The 12,054-nt window shown below is 32.0% G+C and overlaps 1 long non-coding RNA gene and 1 pseudogene across 2 annotated transcripts; both read left to right on the top strand.

Annotated features, from left to right (window-relative positions):
* The first annotated feature begins 308 nt into the window (after window positions 1–308).
* Window positions 309–1,834, top strand: LOC145970845 (uncharacterized). The gene is made up of 2 exons (XR_014438635.1): window positions 309–573; window positions 853–1,834. It is a non-coding gene; the product is annotated as an uncharacterized LOC145970845 (long non-coding RNA).
* Window positions 1,835–8,351: 6,517 nt separating this feature from the next.
* LOC145970665 (pyrimidodiazepine synthase pseudogene) lies at window positions 8,352–9,317 on the top strand (annotated as a pseudogene). Its single transcript, XR_014438560.1, has 3 exons — window positions 8,352–8,474; window positions 8,578–8,683; window positions 9,113–9,317. The product of XR_014438560.1 is annotated as a pyrimidodiazepine synthase pseudogene (transcript).
* Window positions 9,318–12,054: the final 2,737 nt, after the last annotated feature.

Genomic DNA, 12,054 nt, shown 5'->3' with positions numbered 1-12,054 from the left:
AACGAAAGCTGCAGATTCTGCTCGGAATCTGCTTCCAATCTGCTGTCAAATGCGCGCGTGCAGATCCTGCTCGGTTTCTGCCGACAATTTGACGCCAAGTCATGTTAGCAGATCCTGCTCGGTTTTCTATGCCAATCTGCTGTCAGATTCTGTGAGCAGGATCTGCTCTATTTTTGACATCAATTTGTCGATTTTATCGGTAATAACAACTTCTGTACCAAATTTGTAGCCTTTTTGCTAACAATAATTGATATCAGACGCTTGGCATGATCTGCTTCTACAGACTTTGCTATCTGGGGTTAGTTCAAAGTAACGTGTAATTATAGTCCATTGTTCCGTCCATTTTTTATAACGCATAGTCGTGTTCCGTCCATTTTTCGTAACGCAATCCACGTGATGTAAACTATAGATTTTTAGTACTGGCAGTAAATTCGAAACACGGCCAATGTATGAAGCAAATTACAATTACAGATTGTGCTCTACTAATCTCTGTGACAAAATGTTTCAGATATAACGCAAGAAAGGAACAAGGGAGAAAAGCTTCCATCATCTTTATCATTGTGTGTGAAAAAGGTAATTATTAGATCATGTCAATATTTGGGATATGTTCCGATATACACTACCAGTGTAGATGAATAATTATATATTATGCGTTAAATGAATTATAGATTTTTAGTACACTGGTAGTATTTATCGGAACATGCCTTTAGTTATGTAAGTGAGTAAAAAATATTATGCATACAGAGAAAATAGTATGCATACATATTTACATATATACATACATACCAACTATTTTGTAATATTCTTTTAGATTTTGCTTCGCTCATATCAACTTGTGTTAAAATGTTTCAGGTGGTATATACTACTGTCGAGGGAAGTTGAGACAAAAAAATACATGCTTGCACCCATGACCAAGCTCTGTGATATAGTTATTAGCTTATGATATATAACTAGAGATATATGTATTTTTTTAATTATTGAAACCAAAGACAGTATGACTTAAAGGTGAGCAAATAAATCTCGCGTTATAAAGATCGCTAGACATTGTGATTTAAAATCTGTTAGATATATTGATCTTTTCTTTTTTCTTTTTTTCTTTTGTTCCCGAGAAAACGCTTAGAACATATATCAATGGATAGGGAATTGGTTTGTTTGAATTTGTTTGTTTGCTTTTGTTTTTTTTTTTAATTCAAGGAAAGCATACCATCCCATGGCAACGATGATATCAATACGTGCATTGCGGATGATAGTTTGTCTCTTCCATTCTTTTTCGCACAGCTCTTGAATTTAGGCTCGTTCGCCGGAAACATAGGCAATTTCCCTTTTTCAATAATATATGTTTTAAAAGAAAATGAGAGATTACTTGAATATATAAAAACAAGGTAGAACTTTGATATTAAATACAAAGTAGAGCATTTTATTTTATTAGAATTTTAGAAAGTAGAGAATTTTATTTTATATTATTAGAAATGTTATATAGTATATAACAGAGGGTTATACATATATATATTTTTGAAAAAAACGCAGAAAGTGTCATTCCATTGTTTCAAACCAAATTTTTTTTACTTTATTCTCTCCTCTGCTGATTGTGATATTATATGCGACATTATATGCAACAATTTTGTCATGGTGTAAAATATTTCAAATGAATATAATATCTGTTCTTTAAGATGTTTTCATTTTCATTACTCTTAGGTACATAAATGTGTAATATTTATGTGATATCATAAAATGATGTTTGTTTCTTTTTATATTTTTATATAATTTAATTTTATATTTATATATGAAAATAGATAAATATATAGAAATAAATAAATACAGGTTTTTCTACAGATATTTTCTTATCATCATTCATATTTTTCTCCCTCCCTATATACATACACATAATATAAATATATTGTTGTGTATTATATATAAAAAATAAATAAACACAATAATATATGAAGTACGTAATATATATATTTTCCATTTTTAGGAAGGAAATGGAAACATCAACATTATTATTATTAATATATTTTATTTCTATTGTAAGTAATATATTTCTTCCAATAATTTACAATTTCACATTTTTTTATTTTCCAAGAAGAAAATAGAAACGTTATAATTTTAGAAGTTTCAAATATAAACAATTTTTTATATTTGAAATTTCTAAAATTGTAACGTTTTCATTTTCTTCTTGAAAAATAAAAAGTGTACAAGAATTGTAAATTAGTGGAAGAAATATATTACTTATAATAGAAATAAAATATATTAATAATAATAATATTGATGTTTCCATTTTCTTCCTAAAAATGAAAAGTTAATGAAATGTTAATTATAATAGAAGTAAAATATTAATGACAATTTTAAATAAATGTTAGAATATATATGTATATATATCATAGAAAACATTTTGTTAATATTAATATTGTTATAGAAAAATGTAATTAACACTTTCACATAAATATTAGAATTAATATTTTTTAATGTTAATATAATGATAAAATGTAGTTACAAATTAAATTTAAATCAGCATTTATTTAGTATTATTAGAATGTTACAAAAACATATTATAGAAACATTGTCGATATTTCGAAATCTGGGTCAAAGTTTGTTCAGAGTGACGTTGTATACAACATTAAAAACTACATATTTGAAAACGTTAGACATTAGAAAATATCATTGTAATAACGTTAGGTTAATGATTTTTTGCTTACTGGGCATGGAGCTGACACACACACACACACACACTCGGGGGGATGCAAGGGGGGCATTCGGCCCCCCTCCCGCACCCACTCCGTCCCCCTCGCTTCGCGTGAAAAGTTGCAAAGTGGAACCTCGCTTCGCGTGGAAAGTTGCAAAGTGAAACCTTACTTCGCGTGGAAAGTTGCACCCTCCTGCACCCACCCCGCCGGTAGGGGTGCCTACGGTAGGGTGCAACTTTCCACGCGAAGCGAGGTTCCATTTTGCAACTTTTCACGCGAAGCGAGGGGGACGGGGTGGGTGCGGGAGGGGGGCCGAAGGCCCCCCTTGCACCCCCCCGTGTGTGTGTGTGTGTGTGTGTCAGCTCCATGCTTGTCGTAAGAAATTAACCAACAAACGATTAAAAAAAAAAAAAAAATTTTAAAGTCGAAGTTGCCCGGCTATGTTCCCGGAGGTCGAGGCGGGCTCCTTTCATCGACATATTTACCGATTTTCAGATAAAATAATTATTTCCCAAACGTTAAAAACATTACAGACATATTTCCTAAATAATTTCACGTTAATTAAAAAAAAAAAATTTTTTTAAATATTTATGTCTGCTAACTATACGCTCAATTTATTTTAATTAATTATAAATAAACTATTATTTCCTAAACTATAAGAATCTATTCCTAAATGTGCCCAAACGATTCCCAAGCGATTGGTTTAATAGATAATAGAGAATATCAAATTTGTCTGCTAACTATATAATCGTGAAATTTTTATTTATTTATTACTTTGAAATTATTATTTCCCAAACTATGGGACCGTTACAGAAGTGTTTCCCAAATAATTCTACGTTGATTAAAAAAAGAAAAAATTTTTTTTTAAATTATTTCTGCTAACTTTACGCCGAACTTATTTTTATTAATTATAAATAAACTATTATTTCCCAAACTATGAAAATGCTTTCCTAAACTTGCCCAAATGATTCCCAAACGAATGCCAGCGGCCACTGGCCTCCAGAAGCAAATTTCTCGACGCTTGACGCGCCGTCTGAGAAAGTGGACGTGAACTATGTACGTTACGCTCGGTAACAATACATGGTTCGTGTCCATACTATGGTTCATATCCGAACTAGATAAGATGGACAGAGTCAGTCAAAGACGGACAATCAATCGCTCTGGCTTTGTCTCACCAACGCATGAGTAAACCACGCGGCGAGCTAATAGCGATTTGTCTTCCCCGTCTCGTTTTTAACTTATTGATATTTCGAAAAGGATAAGAAATATCGGAAAAAGGATAGAAAATATCGGAAAAAAATGTTTCACATATATATTTAAAATTTTATATATTTTACTCAAAAATTGTATTTAGGAGACGTGTTTTATTGTGTACATGTTTTTTATTTCTCATAATAAAATATCTTTATGTCATCACTTTTGCCTTCGCCTGCATCTCTACCCCGGCCTCTACCTCTTCCTCTACCTCTACCTCTACCTCTTCCTCTTCCTCTTCCTCTATCTCTCCATCCCCTTCTATCCCTCCATCTTCCTCTTTGGACAAAAATATTGCTAATTACAGTTTGCAACTGTTCTGTTTGCAACAAAAAAATAAATATATTATGTAATAAATATTATATTTAAAAAAATAAATATATGTGTATAATCAATATTATATTACCGTAATATAATATTAATATGATAAATTATTATATTAACTCTAAGGCGAATTCTGAAATATCCGCGTGTAAGACGTTAAATATGACATATACATGACAGATAAAAATATGCTTTCTTAAATATATATGAAAGTGAGACAAAAAATCAGGCAAGATAAAGCAAAACATTCCGCGATTCCTTTTATTAACACTGTCAGTCGCACACGGATAACATGAGATATATGCGGCCATCAAAATGTTAATTATAATATGAATATTAGTTATAATATAAAATTTATTAATTTTTTACTTACAGTTAATATAATTGGCTCGGTTGTCAACACCGTCGGGGCCGTCGGAGTCGTCGCCGTCGTCGCCACCGAAGCTGCCGTGGCCGTCGGGACCGTCGGTGCCGTCGCCGCCACTATGGCCGTCGAGACCGTCGGCCCCACCGAGGCCATCGTGGTCGTCGGGGCCGTCGCCGTCGTCGCTACCGTGGCCACCGTGGCCGTCGGGGCCGTCACCGTCGTCGCCACCATAGCCGTCGGGACCGTCGCCGTCGTCGCCACCGAGTTTTTTTGAGATTTAAAATTTTGCTTACTTAAAAAAAATACATAAATGGATAAAAAATAAATTAAAAAATAAAAATTTACATTTTTTACATTAATATTACAAATATAATTATTAAATAATTTTTATAAATATATTAATAAATAAAATATATTAATAAATTTATTTATCGTAAATTATTATATATTAAATTAATAATTTAAATTAATTTAAATATTTATATATTAATGGATTCTTATTAATTAATTTAATAAAATTTATCATTAATATTTAAATAAATTAATAAAAAATTAAACAAAAGAAAGAGAGGAAGTATAAATCTGTAAATATAATTATATATAATTATTAAATATTAAATTTATATATAAAATTTATAAACTTATATTATATACTTCACATATTTCTACAGCATATCTGAGGTGTCCTACCGAAAATACAAGTAGATCTCGTTAAATTAAACTAAAAAGTCCTATACTATTTTGCAAACAACATCGTAAAATTTCAAGATTTATTAAAGAAAGAGATTAATTAAAGAAGAGCTGATGAGCACGTCTCATTCGTGTGGCTAAATCGTGGGATGTACGCGCTAGGCGTGCCAGCGGCGAATAATAAAGCACAATAATAAAGTTTGGCTGTACGCCGCCCGATTCTTATCTTCTCGTTGCTGTAATTGCTTGCAAAATCATATAAGACTTTTTAGTCCAGTTTGTACTTGTACGAGATATACTTTCGGTGGGACACTTTACATGAGACACCCTGTATACGTAACACATACTCGGATTTTCCATTGCTAGCATGTCAATATATAAAATAATGACATAATTATTGCACAGAGACCTACCTGTATTGTGTATCCACATATTGCATCTTACATCTTCCTGCTTTGGAAATCTGAATAGTCGTTTTCCATGCGATTTTCCATTCTTGCACTCTTTGTACACACACCTACCATAATAACTATTTCCAGGGCACTGACTCGACATTGTTTATTAAAATGCGATGCGAAAAAAAAATTTAGAAATGAAGTAAAAAAATGAAAAAAACTTAAAAAGAAGAAATACAACACGTGAAAAAAACAAACACAGAACCGACACGATAGAAATATACATATACGCGTATACGCGAAAATATTGACGGGTAATCGGATGCCGGATCAGATGTCAGATAAACGAAACGGCAACACGTGTTGCAAAACACACAGATTTTACAGATCGCTAAAAAGAATATAACTTTGAAAAAGAGAGCCGTGTATACAGGGTGTCCGATTCGTGAGGGACCAAACGAAAAGTGATGATAGATTGGGTCAAACTAAGAAGAAAAGTCCTTTACCATTTTGCAAAATTCGCAATAATTATTAAGTAATAAGCAAAAATGTCACATGAAGGTTACCTTTAATTTTTTAAATGGAACCCCCTATTTTTTATTATGTATTCTTATAGCTTATCTTGAGAGCTTTCCAAAACATTATAATAAAGTATTTCTTCATTGAGTACTTTTCGAGTTATGAGGCTTGAAATAATTTCTTAATTTTACATAAACCATAAAATATTTAGTAAAATATTCATTTTTCGATTATCTTACCTTAATACTTTTATATACAACACAATGAGAGGAATCAATTGGTGTAAAGAAAAAACAGTTGTTTTTAAAAAAAAATATGTAATTTGTAATTAACAATTACATATTTTTTCTTAAAAACAACTATGTTTTTTTTTACACCAATTGATTCCTCTCATTATTTTGCATATAAAAGTATTAAGGTAAGATAATCGAAAAATGAATATTTTACTAGATATTTTATGGTTTATGTAAAATTAAGAAATTATTTCAAGCCCCATAACTCGAAAAGTACTCAATGAAGAAATACTTTATTATAGTGTTTTGGAAAGCTCTCGAGATAAGCTATAAGAATACATAATAAAAAATAGGGGGTTCCATTTAAAAAATTAAACCTTCATGTGACATTTTTGCTTATTACTTACTAATTATTGCGAATTTTGCAAAATGGTAGAGGACTTTTCTTCTTAGTTTGACCCAATCTATCATCACTTTACGTTTGGTCCCTCACGAATCGGACACCCTGTATATTGTAATATACTGTAAGCACCGCAGAACCGAACGTCACTCGTAAAGCTCGCTACGCTGACTGATTATTCTCGGCGTATTGTCGCGCTTTATTTGTTTCATAGTACTAAAAAGCCGCGAAATTATGACATTTGGAAATTCAGAAATAATTATAAAGCTTGCATTGAATAAAAATATTTCATTAATTCGCATCCAGATTAGTGGAGAAATAAGTGTACTCTAATTTGTAAAAATAAAAAAATGTTAAACAGAACGTAATTTTATTAACTATCTCCAAATGTTTCGCGGATAAAAAATTACTATTATCATAATTTATATTTCTAATTAATATATTCCATTCGTGATAAATCTACAGTCATAAGTTTTCGCATTATTGTTAAATATATTAAATTCAGTTTTATAAATCAGTTTAAATCAGTTTAATGAATTCTTTTACTATTGATATTTTATATATTTTATTTTTTATGAATTAATATTTTATTTTATATATTCTCAAATAATTAATTAGAAAATGTTCATGTCGATACGAATGATATCTTATTTTGATTTGTGTGCAACGTTCAAATATATAGTATTTAGATATTTATGCATTTTGAGAATTATAGCATTTTGAGAATTAAAAGTATTTTGCATTATATTATAATTAAATATGAATGATATATGATTAACGGTATTTATTTTTGCAATATTTAATTTTATATAGATTATTTCAATCTGTTTATTATATCTGTTATTAATATGTACATATGTGTATTTATATTAATAGACACATATGTGTCTGACATTACAATATGTATGTATGTACATTTATTAATTCATTAATAGAAACAAATAGATATATAGATTATAATAAATACAGATATATAGATTATAATAAATTGAAATATCGAAATTATCGAAATATCTAAATATTTAAATTACATATTGTAAATAAATATGGTTAATCATACATTACTTATATTAAATTATAATATAATTCAAAATACTTTTAATTCCCGACATACTAAATTTTATTTTAAATTATAATGCACAAATATATAAATACGATAGATTTTAACATTACGGACAAATGCATCAAAGTAAGATATTATTCCTATTCACATGTATATTTTCTATTAATTATTTGAAAAATATATATTTACCAATAATTAAAAAAACCGACAGGGGTGAAAGACATGAGTTTTGCGATATAAATCGCCGTTAGCTCGCCTCGTGCCTATCGCCGCACAGTTAGTGAGACAAAGCCAGGGCGATTCATTATCGATTCTTGTCTGACTCATTGTCAGTCCGCCTTATCTAGTTCGGACATGAACCATAGCACGGATACGAACCATATACCGTTACCGAGCGTAACGAACATAGTTCACGTCCATCGAATTTATTGCGCCGGCCGGGGATAACGAAATGTCAAGCGTTATTTAGACGGCAGACAAGTCTCTTTTGGACGTTCGACAACTAATAACGAGAATCAAAATGACTACAAGACACTTGAGTACCGGTAAAAGAAAAATATTTATATTTGTATTCTATAGATTGTGCGTAATATATCGCGGTAAGTTGAGAACAATTCATTACAAAATTACGCAATTCTTTTTTTTTAGGATCGGTACTTCCGCCCCTCGTACCTGGAAAAATGCGTTTGTATAGTATGCGTTTTTGCCCATACGCGCAAAGAATACATCTCGTGCTGGATGCTAAACAAATTCCGTAAGCATATTCGTGATGCTTCTTTTTTGAGATTATATTATCAATTTTTTTTATTTTTATTTGAAAGAAATTTAAACAAAATATACATACATGCATATATATGTGTGTGTGTGTGTGCATATATATATATACTTTTTTCTTTTTTAAATTTTTATGATATATATACAAATATGTATATGTTCTAAATACGTATATAATTATCATAATACTTATGTACAATTTTTTAATAATGTTTACAAATAATTACTTTATGATGTCTAATATAGAAATATAGTTTAATATATACTGTTGTTACTTTTTGAAATATTAAGCTTCTCTTTTGAAGGGAAACAATTTACAAGTAATTTTGTTAATCGTTAAACATAAATAATTTCATATGTTTACATATGAAATTTTACATATAAATGTATAATCTTTGCATATGTTTAGATATGATGTTGTGTATGTGAATCTAATACGCAAGCCAGACTGGTTAATAGAAAAAAGTCCATTGAATAAAGTCCCTTGCATTGAATTAGAAGGAGGAGAAACATTATATGAGAGCCTAATTATCAAGAGACACGGTAGTGTCTTTGCTAAGTCCCAGCGTAAGCAAAAAAATGCACTCCGTGTATTATTACGCGAGTCGGATTGAGAGTATAACTCGATATTTTTATTTCTCATATAACCGCTCAACGGATCGAGTTCTTAGTAGAATTAATCGATAGCTTGGGTTTAAGTTAAATAATAAAAGTGTTTTTATTTTTGCGCTACGTGCTCTGTAAACGGAGATATCATGATGCAAAGTCTGAAATGTGAAAATTTCGATTAAGAAACGTCGTCATGGTCGTCATCAACTCCTCTTAACGTAACAAAGAAAATACAGAAATACGTTTCCAACGTCTGCCACAAGAATGCGCTAGCAGTGATTCACGCGACGCAGCATTAGTAGCGCTCTGTGGCGTTAACGGTGCTTATAAATATGTTGTAAAAGGTTAAGTGTGTCACTTCAGGTAATTATATAAAATAATAATATACATATAACATTTATATATTTAGATTAGATTGTATCTATATTATTATTTCAGATTATATATATATATATATATACAGGGTGACCCATTTTAACTTAGGCAGCCAAATAACTCGAAAAATAAGCACACTACGAAAAAATGTTTAGAATCAAAATTTTGTCATTTCGAGGGGGACGTACAATGACGTTAAAATGAGCCCCCCCACCCCTCCCCCTGGGCGGTGAGGGGGGGCAAGTTTGAAATCTTAAATGGGAACCCCTATTTTTTATTGCATATTCGGAATCTTTGGCTAAAAACACATACAATTTGTCTGAAACATTTTTCTCGATTCATGATAGATGGCGCTGTAATCGACGAAATTCAATTTCTTCGATTTCTCTTACTGAGAACCCATGCTTACGATTCTGCAATAAATTAACAATAAAAATACCACGTTTTCATTGTTAATACTCGAAATTAGTCTTAAAACAAACTTCTCATTATTTTTTATTACTCATTAATTACTTCTCAAGAAACTGCTTTTAGCGTAACCTGCCCTTTAGGCAACTTGAATGGTCCAAAGTACCGAGACATTTTGGACTTTCCATCTGATGGAGTTCCTCTAAGTATCCCTCCAAAATTTTGTCCATTTAGTGCCAAAGTCACAAGTGTTTATGTATTTTTTTAACATTTGTACTCTGATAAAATTCTGGTAAAATGGCAAATTATACGCCTACAGAAGTAGTCGATATTCTTATAACCTTTGGCGAATGTGGTAGAAATTACAGACTTACTGCCCGTACTTATGCGGAGCGATTCCCAAATCGCCGCCATCCTACTGATCAACAAATTATAAACATTGAAAGGAGATCTCGTAATAATCCACTTCATCGCGAAAGGCGAAGGAATAGACTTCATAATAATAATGACCCTAGATTGCTCGCAGTTTTGGCTATGGTTCATCAAAATCCCCATATTAGTACCCGTCAAATAGAACGAGAACTGGGAATCCCTCAAACTACGGCACATAGATTGTTACGATCAGTCAATTACCATCCGTATCATATTACTCTGGTACAGGAATTAAGTGAGGCCGACTACGTACTCAGAGTACAATTTTGTAGATGGGCTCTTGAGATGTTAGATCAGAATCCAGATTTTTTTAGTAATGTTTGTTTCAGTGATGAAGCAACATTCATCAGCAATGGTAGTCTCAATAGGCATAATTGCCACTATTGGTCACCAGAAAATCCACATTGGTATCGTGAGGTGCTTAATCAACATCGTTGGAGTTTATATGTATGGGTAGGCATTTGCAATGGCCAAGTCATTGGACCTCATTTTTTTGAACGTCCAATTAATAGTCCAATGTATTTAGAATTCCTCGAAAATGATTTGCCAGCATACCTAGAGAATGTTCCCCTTGCAGTTAGACTAAATTTATGGTATCAACAAGATGGTGCTCCTGCTCATTATGCTCGTATTGTACGGATGTTTTTGAATCAAAGGTTCCCAAATCGGTGGATAGGGCGGGGTGGACCAGTTCTGTGGCCTCCGAGATCACCGGATTTGAACCCCCTTGATTTCTTTTTATGGGGATACGTTAAAGATGCAGTGTATAGTAAAGCTCCAACGACAAGATTGAATATGATGGAAAGAATAAGAAGAGCTTGTGAAGCTATAACTCCTTTAATGCTAGAAAATGTACAACGTAACTTTCGCTGTCGATTACTGTTATCCTTAGAAAATAATGGTGCACACTTTGAGCATCTCCTCCATGCGGAGAGAGCTGATAACAATGCAATCTTGTCTTAACTGGTTGGGTCACCACACGACCTTGCCTTCACTGGCTGGGTCACTACTTGACCTTGCCTTAACTGGTTGGGTCACCACACGACCTTGCCTTCACTGGCTGGATCACCACACGACCTTGCCTTCACTGGCTGGGTTACCACACGTTCAAGCACCCCGAATTGTGAGAGGCGAGGGGACTCACGTTAATCAAGCACCCCGAAAGGAACAGAAAACTGCTACGTCCACGACGTTGTTCCTGGGTTACGCTAAAAGCAGTTTCTTGAGAAGTAATTAATGAGTAATAAAAAATAATGAGAAGTTTGTTTTAAGACTAATTTCGAGTATTAACAATGAAAACGTGGTATTTTTATTGTTAATTTATTGCAGAATCGTAAGCATGGGTTCTCAGTAAGAGAAATCGAAGAAATTGAATTTCGTCGATTACAGCGCCATCTATCATGAATCGAGAAAAATGTTTCAGACAAATTGTATGTGTTTTTAGCCAAAGATTCCGAATATGCAATAAAAAATAGGGGTTCCCATTTAAGATTTCAAACTTGCCCCCCCTCACCGCCCAGGGGGAGG

Source organism: Camponotus vicinus, unplaced genomic scaffold, assembly GCF_025532165.1.
Source record: "Camponotus vicinus isolate PSW18456_S1 unplaced genomic scaffold, iyCamVici1.0 SCAF_4, whole genome shotgun sequence".
Taxonomy (NCBI): Eukaryota; Metazoa; Arthropoda; class Insecta; order Hymenoptera; family Formicidae; genus Camponotus; species Camponotus vicinus.
This window is presented reverse-complemented; position numbering and strand designations above follow the sequence as displayed.